Here is a 12085-nt window from a genome sequence, read left to right as displayed (position 1 = left end):
CAAGAAAAGCCTCAAAGAAAAACGTAATTCAACCACAGTATCAATTAGAATTCCTACAAGGTTTAAAATTACATTATAAATGAAACAGAGGAAAAAATTGAAAAGAAAGCTTTCATAAAATGACTTGGAAGGAGAATTAACAGCTTAGTAAAAAGGTCCCTGGGGGGGTGGCTAGGTGGTGCAGTGGATAAAGCACCGGCCCTGGATTCAGGAGTACCTGAGTTCAAATCCGGCCTCAGACACTTGACACTTACTAGCTGTGTGACCCTGGGCAAGTCATTTAACCCCCTTTGCCCCGCAAAAAAAAAAAAAAAAGTCCCTGTACGCAACTTTACTCATATAAGAGACTTCTTGACAATTAGAATGAAGGAGGCAGCTAGGTGGCACAGTGGGTAAAGCACTGTCCCTGAATTCAGGAGGACCTGAGTTCAAATCTGGCCTCAGACACTTGACACTTACTAGCTGTGTGACCCTGGGCAAGTCACTTAACCATCATTGCCCCGCCAAAAAAAAAGAAAGAAAAAAGAAAGAAAAAAGAAAAGAGAATTAGAACGAACCAAGCAGAAATTGACTCCACAAGAAAAGAAATACTAAAATTAAGTTAAAAGCCTGAAATAATAAAGAAAATGTAAAGTTTCTTATATTAAAAAAAAATTACCTGGAAAATAGATCTAAGAGAGATATCACCAAAAAGAGTCTCTGGTTATCATATTTCAAGGCATCATGAAAAAAAATGCCTAATTTTCCACATGCAAGGTCTCCTGCCTGGTTCCCTGACAGTCTCAGAAAAGAGAAACACCATTCCAATAAGCTCTAGACTCCTCCATTTTAGGGAAGAGGAGGAAAGTCATTCCCTAGAGTCTCCAGCCTGGTCTCTTGTCTTGTCTTCAGCTTTTAGCATGTGTTCCTTCCCTTGAACTGCCTGACCCTGGAAGAACCCTACCCTGGGCAATGAAAGCCTACCATAATTCATTGCTCAATAATGATTAAGCTTGGGGACAGCTAGGTGGTTCAGTGGATAAAGCACCGGCCCTGGAGTCAGGAATACCTGAGTTCAAATCCGGCCTCAGACACTTAACACTTACTAGCTGTGTGACCCTGGGCAAGTCACTTAACCCCAATTGCCTCACTAAAAACAAAATTTAAAAATTATGATTAAGCTCTCTCCCCGCCTCACCCCATTTTCCTCATTCCAGTGATTCTGAAAGTCTTCACCATCATTTAAACCCTACACCTCATCCCCTACTGTCTGATCCCTTATTCCAATTTCAACCCAACGCCCTCAGTGTCCCTAAATCTACCCACTCCTTCCATTGTGCCCTCTGGAATGCTTGCTCCATAGGCAACAAAATTGTTTTCCCCTTAAAGTCTTTCCTTTCCATCTCCTCCTGATGATACAATGACCCAGCATTCCTTTCCAGCACTAGTCACACTTTCACTCATTCTCCCCAACTCACTGGTTGAGTTGGGGAAGTTGGAATATTCCTTGGCCCCCATTTCTACTCAGCAACCTCTCCTCCTCTGAGGTACACTTAATCCATCTCTACCACCCAGTCATAATTCTGGTGGCTGTTGTCTCCCAATGTCCAAAACATTCCCTTTCTTCAATGAATTCGCTGCCTGGCTCACAGTTTTCCTCTCTTAATCAACTCCTGTTCTTATACTGGGAGACTTCAACATACATACTGATAATCTCTCAAACACGCCAACCTCAAGCTTCCTCAGATTACTCATTTCCACATGACCTACTTCTCCCCATCTCAGCCACACACAGATTATCATGCCCTTGATCTTACCACACACACAAATACATCACTTCTCTATTTGTATATGTATATTTCTAATTAACTCACCATTCCATTCCAAATCTTTTCATCCCTCTTAAAATGTCTTAAGCTCCCCAACCTACCACCCTCCCCCCAACCACCATCACCACCATCTCTGCTGAAAACTTTGCCTCACAGTTTAATGAAAAAATTGAGGCTTGTCATACCCTTTTCTTCCTTATACCTCATCTTATATGACTCAGATATGTTCTGCTACTATCTCCTCTTTGACTCTATCTCACATAATAAGGCAGCCCTTCTCTTTACCAAGGCAAATCCCTTAACATGCACATATGATCTCATTGCATCCCATTTTCTCTTGCCAATTGCTCCCTCTATAATCGCCACACTCTCACTTATCTTCAATCTCTTCCTGTCCACTGAGTACTTCCTGACTGCCTGCAATAATGCCCACATCCCTCACTTGAATGCTGCAATCCTCACTAGCTATTGTCATATACATCTCTTCCCTTTTGTGGTTAAGCTTCTCCAGAAGGATATTTTCCATATTTGCCTTTACTTCCTTTTTTCTTTACCCTCTTAAAGCTCTACCATCTGGTTTCTGACTTCATCATTCAAGTGAAATTTCTCTCCCCAAAATCACTAGTGATCTCTTAATTGGCAAATCTAATGGCCTTTTCTCATTCATTTTTTTTTTTGGGTGGGGCAATAAGAGTTAAGTGACTTGCGCAGGGTTACACAGCTAGTAAGTATCAAGTGTCTGAGGCCATATTTGAACTCAGGTCCTCCTGAATTCAGGGTTGATGCTTTATCCACTGCGCCACCTAGCTGCCCCCTCAAGCATTCTTTTTTTTTTGGTGAGGCAATTGGGGTTAAGTGACTTGCCCAGGGTCACACAGTTAGTAAGTATCAAGTGCCTGAGGCCTGATTTGAACTCAGGTCCTCCTGAATCCAGGGCTGGTGCTTTAATCCACTGAGCCACCTAGCTGCGCACCCCCCCCCCCCAAGCATTTTTTTTGTGTGTGTGTGGGGCAATGGGGGTTAAGTGACTTGCCCAGGGTCACACAGCTAGTAAGTGTCAAGTGTCTGAGGCTGGATTTGAACTCAAGTACTCCTGAATCCAGGGCTGGTGCTTTATCCACTGCACCACCTAGCTGCCCCCACCCTCAAGCATTCTTGATGAAAAGATCAGAGTTAAGTAGAAATTCTGAAATGCCAACATGAGTAAGAAATAGAAAAGGTAAATATGAGGAATTAGAAACAATGATACAAGGACAAAGTGCTTACCTTCTAATGGGAGATGATATGTGTCTTTTTAGAACCTTAATTCAGCAAAAGGTCACAAAATAAGTTGAACAATACAAAGACTTGGGAGTGGTTTTGTTTTGTTTTGATGATCTTAAAAGGAAGAAAAAGGAGAAATATTGGAAGACTTGCATGAATTAATACAAAGCAAAGAAAACAGAAGCAGGATAACAACATACATAATAATTATCATCATGCAAATAAAAATAGTGTTAAAATAACACTAACACTCTGAACTCAGATTAAAGCCTATGATCAATATTAGTATCATTAAACATGATTCTTTTCTTGATTTCATATATGTAGATAGCGGGTCAGTTGGTTTTGAAGAAATCTTTTCTTTAACAGTGAATACATGTGGTTGCCTAGGTGAGCCTGAGATTGCATTTCAAGTCCCTACCTATATTTTCTGCTTTGTGTTTCTTTCCCTGAGCATAGGCAACCAAATGGTGATTTTGAAGATGGCTGCTTCTAGCCCTGGTGGATACTTTGGGAGCTCAAGAGGTCTGAAGTCACTGAGAGGTCCTGGTACTGGAAGCAGGAGGTCTTTCCTATACCTGCCCTATAACTTGGTAGAGAAGATGATCCTGAATAGGAGGATGAGCCCTCCATCCCTTGATGGCCAGAAGAGCCAGACCTGGAATTGTTCAGACAATACAAAGTTCCACCACCATTTTCCTACTTTGCCACTATAACACAGTATAGTGTCACATATAAAATAGCCCCTCTAAGACTAGTTTCCCCAGATTCTTAGTGTACTGTGTTATGGAAATGCTTGTTTTGTTCTATGAATTGAAAATAAATTTTTTAAAAACACTGTTGGGCCAGGACCCCATAGGGGGCATAACATCTCCTAATTAGATATTTATTCCCTGGGAAGAATGGGCTTATGCTTAGATAGCACATGCTTTCTAGAAGTCCTTTTTCTCACATGAAACTTCCTTTTGGTGGGAGGAGCTCTCTCCTGGTCTGGGGGGGCGGGGGTGGGCGGAATCAGTGACCTTGCAGGGCCGTAATGCTGCCTTACTTTGGTCTGCTAGTTATTGCTTGGCTTCCTGATTCTGTCACTGGCACACTGCCACCTGGGCTAATAGGGTGCAAACATCTTTTGACATCTATCCTCTGGTCAAGGGGAGGGGAGGAGGGAGCCATTCTCCCCTTGACACAATAAACCTTCCCAAGTAATTCCTTCTCAGGGCCTTGGATGGAGCTGCTCTACAACTAGGCTGGCCAGGCATTGGAATGCTGGATTCTGAATTGGCTTGTTGTTTCATCTAATCTCCAAAGATCATGACTGATTCTATTTAACTAACTCTAAGACTTCCTGTGGGGTATCATCAGTTTTCAATCAATCCCAGGACTTTAGTCTTTCAAATTGATTATTTGTACCTAATTTATCCCTTTGATTGAATAGAAGTACTTAGGAATTATTCATATCTATTTTATGACTTTAATTGATTGATTCTGTAACTTAATCAAAGAGGAATTCTTACCTGACAAAGGTAATCAAAGCTCAGAGCATCTTGTTCTTTGGTTACATTAATTGAGATTCAGGGATATGGAATGACCCTCTTACACCACCATGCCGCCTGATCACTAAACTCTCTCAAGTGGACCCCTACTACCCAGCCTGGGGCCATGATGATTGGGGAGAGCTCACTGTATCTAGCTGACCCCAGATACATACCCATACTTCATCCAGCATCTTCTTTCCAGCCCCAATGTACATGCACTCAGCCATCGCTTCCAGGTAAGGCTATGTCAATCACTTTATCATTCATCACCACTCCTCTATACAACCAGCCTTTTCCTTTTAGAATATATGATCCTTGAGAGCAAAGCCTAGTTATCTTTTGCATTTGTAGCCCCAGTTCTTAGCTCAGTTCCTGGCACATAATAAATACACAGGTTCCTCTTCATTCATTTATTTATTATAAGAAAGAAAGACCATATATGACAGGGCTTTTTGGAAATGTCTATGTTGTAAAAAACACATTAAAAATTTTTATTGTAAAATTCATAGTGCTGTGATGAAATAATGGGATTTAGCAGATACTCAAAGACCCACCTGGAGATTAATCTGGACTGATTGAATCAAGTGAGAGTGATTGACTGCTGATTAGCCTACTCCAAATTAACTGAATTGTAATCACACCTGGCTATCCCTTAAGAAGCTATTGTTCTCAGAAGCTAGACTGTGAACTCAACTTGAGAACACCTTCAAAAACAATGGATTTGGATGATGCCAACCAATCATCTTGAAGCAGTGTGTAAGGACCGCCTCTGTTCCAAACCTATAAAAAGCTTCCTGATTAAAGCAGGCTCTTGGAGGAGGACTTGAGGAAGAACCCAACCAGGCTGGAACTCTAGGCTAGATAGGCTTTTTCTTAACTTTCTGAACTCCTTGTGAAAATTTGCATGCTTTAATAAAGGTTTAAAGCCCAAAGACTGGTGCTAAATCTTCTAATTTAAGGTGATCAAACAATATAGATTTTAAACATCACAGTTTGACGACCACAAAGGGACTCGAACCCTCAATCTTCTGATCTTCACATTTGGTTTCATTCACTTAACATTGTGCAAAAAACCCCACCATGGATAAAGGTGTGCAGAAGACGTCCAGTCTACTTGAAGATGAGGAAAAATGGAGAGCATTTCAGTCTACCAGTGGCATCTCAAACCCATTTGACATTCTAGATTCCCTCCTGCTAAAATTAAGTGAGGAAAAGAATGAGCTGAGTCACAACCAAGGGATTGGATTAATCAATTGTGATTCCCTAGTCAAAGATACCTCAGAAAAGGACAAGGTTTGTGACAATGATACCACTAGGAAGAGTAAATTCCTGGAGAAGAATTGCAGTCAACCTAAGAATTTGGACCATGGTAAATTTCAGACTACCAATCACCTCCTGGATCTAAAGTCTACTGAACATTACTTCCTGACTAAATTTCCAGAGGCAAAAGAACAGGACCAGAATCAAGTGACAGAACATGTGAATCTACCTCACTCAAGTAATGATATAGAAATCCTGCCAAGTTCACAAAGTGACCTGTCCAGCCAGGAGCAAAAGGAGCCAAAGCTGAAAGTAAAAAGGAAGAAAAAGAAAAGGAGTTCCGTAAAAAGTAAAAAGTCTCTCAGAAGAAAGAGGAAAGAGTTTTTTCAAAGGACAATGACATACCTCTTGGAAATAGCTGAAATTATGGTAAATGTTATAGACAATTTCATGAGAAAATGAAACCATGAGATGTGGTATGATAACCTTTCCATAACATTTTCAGGTGTCATGAACACATTACTAAATTTGGCTTTGATCTAGACACATGGTGGTAAGAAGTGTTATAGATTGCATAACTACCTCAACCCTCTATTATATAAAGGAGGGAATGTAATGGAATGTATTAAATTTGATCATTGACAATGCTATGCTAAGGTTTAGTAAAAAATCCAGCAATTCAAACAGTTAAAGAAGAGAATCCAGCTTTCCAGACCAGAATCCAGCTTCTTCCTGATGACATCTTAGCACTCCAAGAACACAAGAGAACTGAGAAAAGACTTCCAAAGACTTAATTAATTTTTTTACTGTTTCATCAAAGAACACCTGTTCCTAGAAGAAACAAAGGGGGGAATGTGATGAAATAATGGGATTTAGCAGATACTCAAAGACCCACCTGGAGATTAATCTAGACTGATTGAATCAATTGAGAGTGATTGACTGCTGATTAGCCTACTCCAAATTAACTGGATTGTAATCACACCTGGCTATCCCTTAAGAAGCTATTGTTCTCAGAAGCTAGACTGTGAACTCAACTTGAGAACACCTTCAAAAACAATGGATTTGGATGATGCCAACCAATCATCTTGAAGCAGTGTGTAAGGACCGCCTCTGTTCCAAACCTATAAAAAGCTTCCTGATTAAAGCAGGCTCTTGGAGGAGGATTTGAGGAAGAACCCAACCAGGCTGGAACTCTAGGCTAGATAGGCTTTTTCTTAACTTTCTGAACTCCTTGCGAATATCTGTATGCTTTAATAAATATTTAATGCTCAAAGACTGGTGCTGAATCTTCTAATTTAAGGTGATCACACAATATAGATTTTAAACATCACAGTGCTAAATGTCAAGTTTTACACTTGTATTAAGAAAAATCAATTTAAGAAGAAAGCTATGGGAGTGGGGTGGCTAGGTGGCACAGTGGATAAAGCACGGGCCCTGGATTCAGGAGGACCTGAGTTAAAATCTGGCCTCAGACACTTGACACTAGCTGTGTGACCCTGGGCAAGTCACTTAACCCTCATTGCCCTGCAAAAAATTGTATATGTGTGTGTGTGTGTATGTATGTGTATATGTGTGTGTGTATGTGTATATGTGTATATGTGTATGTGTATGTATAGCTATGGGAGGCATGGCCAAACAGTAAATTTTTCTTAGGTTGCATTGAGAGGAATTAGGGAAGTCAAAGTGCCAGGCACTGTGATAAGCTCTGGGGACAAAAAAAAAAAGGCAAAAGATTGTCCCTGCCCTCAAGGAGCTCACTTTTTTTTTTTTAATTTTATTTATTTATTTATTTAATTTTTTTAGTGAGGCAATTGGGGTTAAGTGACTTGCCCAGGGTCACACAGGTAGTAAGTGTTAAGTGTCTGAGGCCGGATTTGAACTCAGGTATTCCTGACTCCAGGGTCAGTGCTCTATCCACTGTACCACCTAGCTGCCCCTGGAGCTCACTTTGTAAAAATTGTTTTTGTTTTTTCTGTTTTTTAATTTTTTTTTTTAAGGAGCTCACATTCTAATGGGATGTAGTCCTGCCTTACTCTGCCCTAATCAGACAACATCAGGAGTATTGTGTTCAGTACTTGCTGCCACATTTTATAAAAGACATTGATTGATAAGCTAGATGGCACCCAAAAGAGGGCAACCACGTTGTTGAACAACCTTAATGTTGTCAGGTCATAGGAGAATCATCTGAAGAAACTAAGGCTATTTAACCTGGAGAAGTTATTTAATGGGGACAATTCTGGCCCTGTTCCTAATTGTTTGAAAAGCTGTGTTGTAGAAAGGTTTTGAGTTAGATGTGTGGCCCTAGAGGATAGAATTAAGATAAATGGGAGTTGCCAAGAGGCAAATTTAGGCTTGATAGACTGGAAAACTTCCTAACAATTAAGAGTTGCTCCTATGTAAAATGGGCTGTCTTCAGAGAGTGGGTTTCCATCTCTCTTGAAGACCTTTAAGGAAAAGCAGGATGAATGATTATTCTTCCAGTATGTTGTAAAGAATATTCTTATTTAGGCAATGGTTATTATGCTAAACTGGGGCCTTGGAAGCAATTCCAACAATTCCAACTCTGAGAATATGATTCTGAGATCCAAAAAAAGGGCAGTTAAAATTGATCTATTATTTACTATTTTCTATTTGCTATTATTTTCTGAGCCCTGTCTGGTAAGATCTTCTTTAAAATTCTTAATTAGGGGCAGCTAGGTGGCACAGTGGATAAAGCATGGGTCCTGGATTCAGGAGGACCCGAGTTCAAATTCCACCTCAGACACCTGACACTTACTAGCTGTGTGACCCTGGGGCAAGTCACTTACCCCTCATTGCCCCGCCTAAATAAATTAATCAATTAATTAATTAAAATTCTTAATTAATTCTTAAAAATTATAACCACTACTAATAAATAAAAACCATCAAAAGAATGGTTCGTTTCACACACAGGCAGAAGGCCTGTTTTTACTCTGCTACTACTTCAGTGTGTGATCTTAGAAACCTCTCTGGGCTTCAGTTTCCTCCTCTATAAAAATAGAGGGGAAAAAAAAATGAAAAAAAACCAACAACAGAGGAGAGAGGGCTGCAGTGGACGATCGCTAAGTCCTCTTCCAGCTCTAGAAACTGAAATCATTGGATGATTGGCAAGCAAACCGAGTGTGACAACCCTAAGGCAGGTCAGTCATTTTGATGCAGATCAGGCTACATCTGTTCCCAGCGTTCCCCTCTGTCAGGTACCCCGAGTTGCTCTTTCCTTGCTCAAGGCCCACCTGAGAAGGCCACCTTTGTTGTCCTCAAGGTCCTGCTTCTCCGCTCCCTTAGTGTTTTTTTTTTTTTTGTGAGGCAATGGGGGGTTAAGTGACTTGCCCAGGGTCACACAGCTAGTAAGTGTTAAGTGTCTGAGGCCGGATTTGAACTCAGGTCCTCCTGAATCCAGGGCTAGTGCTCAATCCACTGCGCCACCTCGCTGCCCCATCGGCTCCCTTAGTGTTAAACTCCCCACAAACCCCTAGACCCTGAACTTGTCTTTTGGGATCATCTGGCAAGAGTTCTGATGGGGTGACATCATCCTCATCCTCTTTGGGGGACACTTATGGCAGGGGTTTCTGGAGCCGGAACTTCTATTCCAGGTTGGGCCACTCGTAAACTACGTGACCTTGAACAGGTCCATTCAACCCGGTTTCCCCCTGGCAGCGAAGGTGGAAGGCCTGGGGAGGTGGGGTTGGGGTCCTTTCTTTCCTGACTTCCGAGCCCGAGGCGGGCACTAACTAGCTGCCAACCCCGAGAAACCAAACCGAGCCCGGGGCGGGGGCTGTATGGGTCTTCTGGCCCATGGCTCTGCAGGTCTAAGCCCGGCGGAACCTAGTTCGAATTATCCGTTATCTTGGTTCCTTTTGAATTTTATCCGTTCACCTGCTCACCCCCAGGTGCAGAGATGCCTCTAACATACCCCCCCCCCCCCCCCAAGGCTGGAAGGCCCCATCCCCATCCCTATCCTCATTGCTATCTGCATCCCTACTCCCTCCGGTCTGGTCCTCCCCAGCCCCACCCCACCCCACCCAGCCACATCCTCCTCATCCTGGCCTCGCCGGGTCCCTATCCCCGCCCCGCACCTCCCCCTTGGTCACTTACTCAGCTCCGGGCTGGCCGCCCTAGCTCTGTTAGCCTCGGGAGACGCTGGGCCTGTCAGCGTTCTTGGTGCCCACCATTCTCGCCAGCCGCGTGAGGGTCTCCTCCCATTTCTCCTTTCAGAGCTGCCCACCGGGCTCCCAGAGATCTTCCTCCTGCTCCCCCGTCCCCGGGGCCTTGGGACAGCCTCTGGGGAGGAAGAGGAGGAGGAGGAGTAAAAGGAGAAGAGCCGGGGCTGCCCCCAAACTCCACTGCCCACTGCCCAGGAGGCCAACGGCTTTTTCCCCTCGGGCTCCTGGAAAAGGCCCCGCTCCAGGGTTCGAGCCCTCGAGTGTCCACGCCTCACCTCCCCCCTCCCCCTTTCCACCGCTCCCTGGCCTCAGTGGTGCAGTCCATAAGTGGGGCTTATTCAGGCGGTCCTGTGGTCAACTGTGTGTGGTTGATTTAGGAGTTTGGGAATTTTATTTCTTAAATACGGTCTTGAATAAATTTGGCCTGAAGGATCATAGGAAAATATGTAGAATCTTGTTTTGAATTTGAGGCTGGAAGGGTCCATCCTACTTAGGGGCTTAGAATCGAACTATCTAGACCCAAGCCCCTACTTTTTTTTTTTTTTTTGCAGGGCAAGGAGGGCTAAGGGACTCGCCCAAGGTCACACAGCTAGTTAGTGTCAAGTGTCTGAGGCCGGATATGAACTCAGGTCCTCCTGAATCCAGGGCTGGTGCTTTATCCACTGTACCACCTAGCTGCCCCCAGCCCCTACTTTTTTAAAGATGAAGTGACTTTTTGGAGGCCAGGAGAGAGCTCAAGTGTCTTGCCCAAGGTTCTCACAGGTAGTACTCATTTGAGGAGGGTGTTTGCACCCAGGTGTTCTGACTTCAAAGCCAGTGTGCACTCGACTAGACTTTAACATCATGGGATCTTGGCCTGGAAGGGACCTTATTAATTGTCTAATAGTTACAACTTGCACTTACATAGCACTTTAAACATTTTAGTTTAAAAAGAAGATCAAGGGCAGCTAGGTGGCACAGTGGATAAAGCACTGGCCCTGGATTCAGGAGGACCTGAGTTCAAATCCGGCCTCAGACACTTGACACTTACTAGCTGTGTGACCCTGGGCAAGTCACTTAACCCCCACTGCCCCACAAAAAAAAAAAAGAAGAAGAAGAAGATCAAAACCTTGTAGCAGAGTCAAGCAAAAAACAAAGTATTATTTTATACCCTGAGGCCACCACCTCTCTGTCAAGAGGTAGGCAACATACTTTACAGGTGGTTATCTGGAGTTATGATTAGTCCATTGAAAAACCATGCCTTTCAAAATCATTCCTCTTTCCATTGTTGTTATAGCATCATTTCATTCTACATCAGTTCAATACTGTCTTCCTAGTTTTTTTTTTTTAACCATCCCTTTTAGTCATTTCCTACAGAAAATTTACATTCATGTGTCATACTTTTTCTGCATTCTCCAAATGGCAAATATCCCCTTAGTGGAACACTTGTTTGCTAATACAAAAAACTGGTATAAATATTTTTGGATTTTCCCTTCTTTTCTTTTTTGATCTCTTTGGGGTATAGGCTTAGTAGTGGCATATCACAGAGTCCAAAGGGAAGAGCTATCAGGAATCAGGGAATCAGGAAAGGATTCATGTAGAAGGTGGTGTCTGAGGTGAGCTTTGAAGGGAACTAAGCACTCTAAGAGGTTTGAGTGAGGAGGGAGTATATTTCAGGTTGTGCAATGACATAGAGATTGGATATGTGGACACCAATTGGCAAAGAAGGATGTTGAAATAGTCCAGGGAAGATATCAGTTAGAAGAGCCTAAATTGGGATAGTTGATATGTGAGTAGAGAAAGAGATTCAAGAGAAACCTGCAAACAGCAATGTATGAACACAATATATATAGGATAAATAGGATATAATCTCAGAGGAAAGGGAAAAGGGTGACATTGGGAAAGGCTTTTTGTAAAAGATGGGATTTTAGCTGGGACTTGAAGGAAGCCAGGAGTTGGAAAGGAGAAGACAGAAAATTCCATGCATGGAGGAAAGCCAATGAAAATGTCCAGAGTTGGGTGTCATTTCTGAGGAAGAGCAAGTGAATAAGGTTTGGTG

The sequence above is a fragment of the Dromiciops gliroides genome, chromosome 5 (assembly GCF_019393635.1).
Source record: "Dromiciops gliroides isolate mDroGli1 chromosome 5, mDroGli1.pri, whole genome shotgun sequence".
Taxonomy (NCBI): domain Eukaryota; kingdom Metazoa; phylum Chordata; class Mammalia; order Microbiotheria; family Microbiotheriidae; genus Dromiciops; species Dromiciops gliroides.
The sequence above is the reverse complement of the archived record's forward strand: the minus strand, read 5'-3'. Positions refer to the sequence as shown.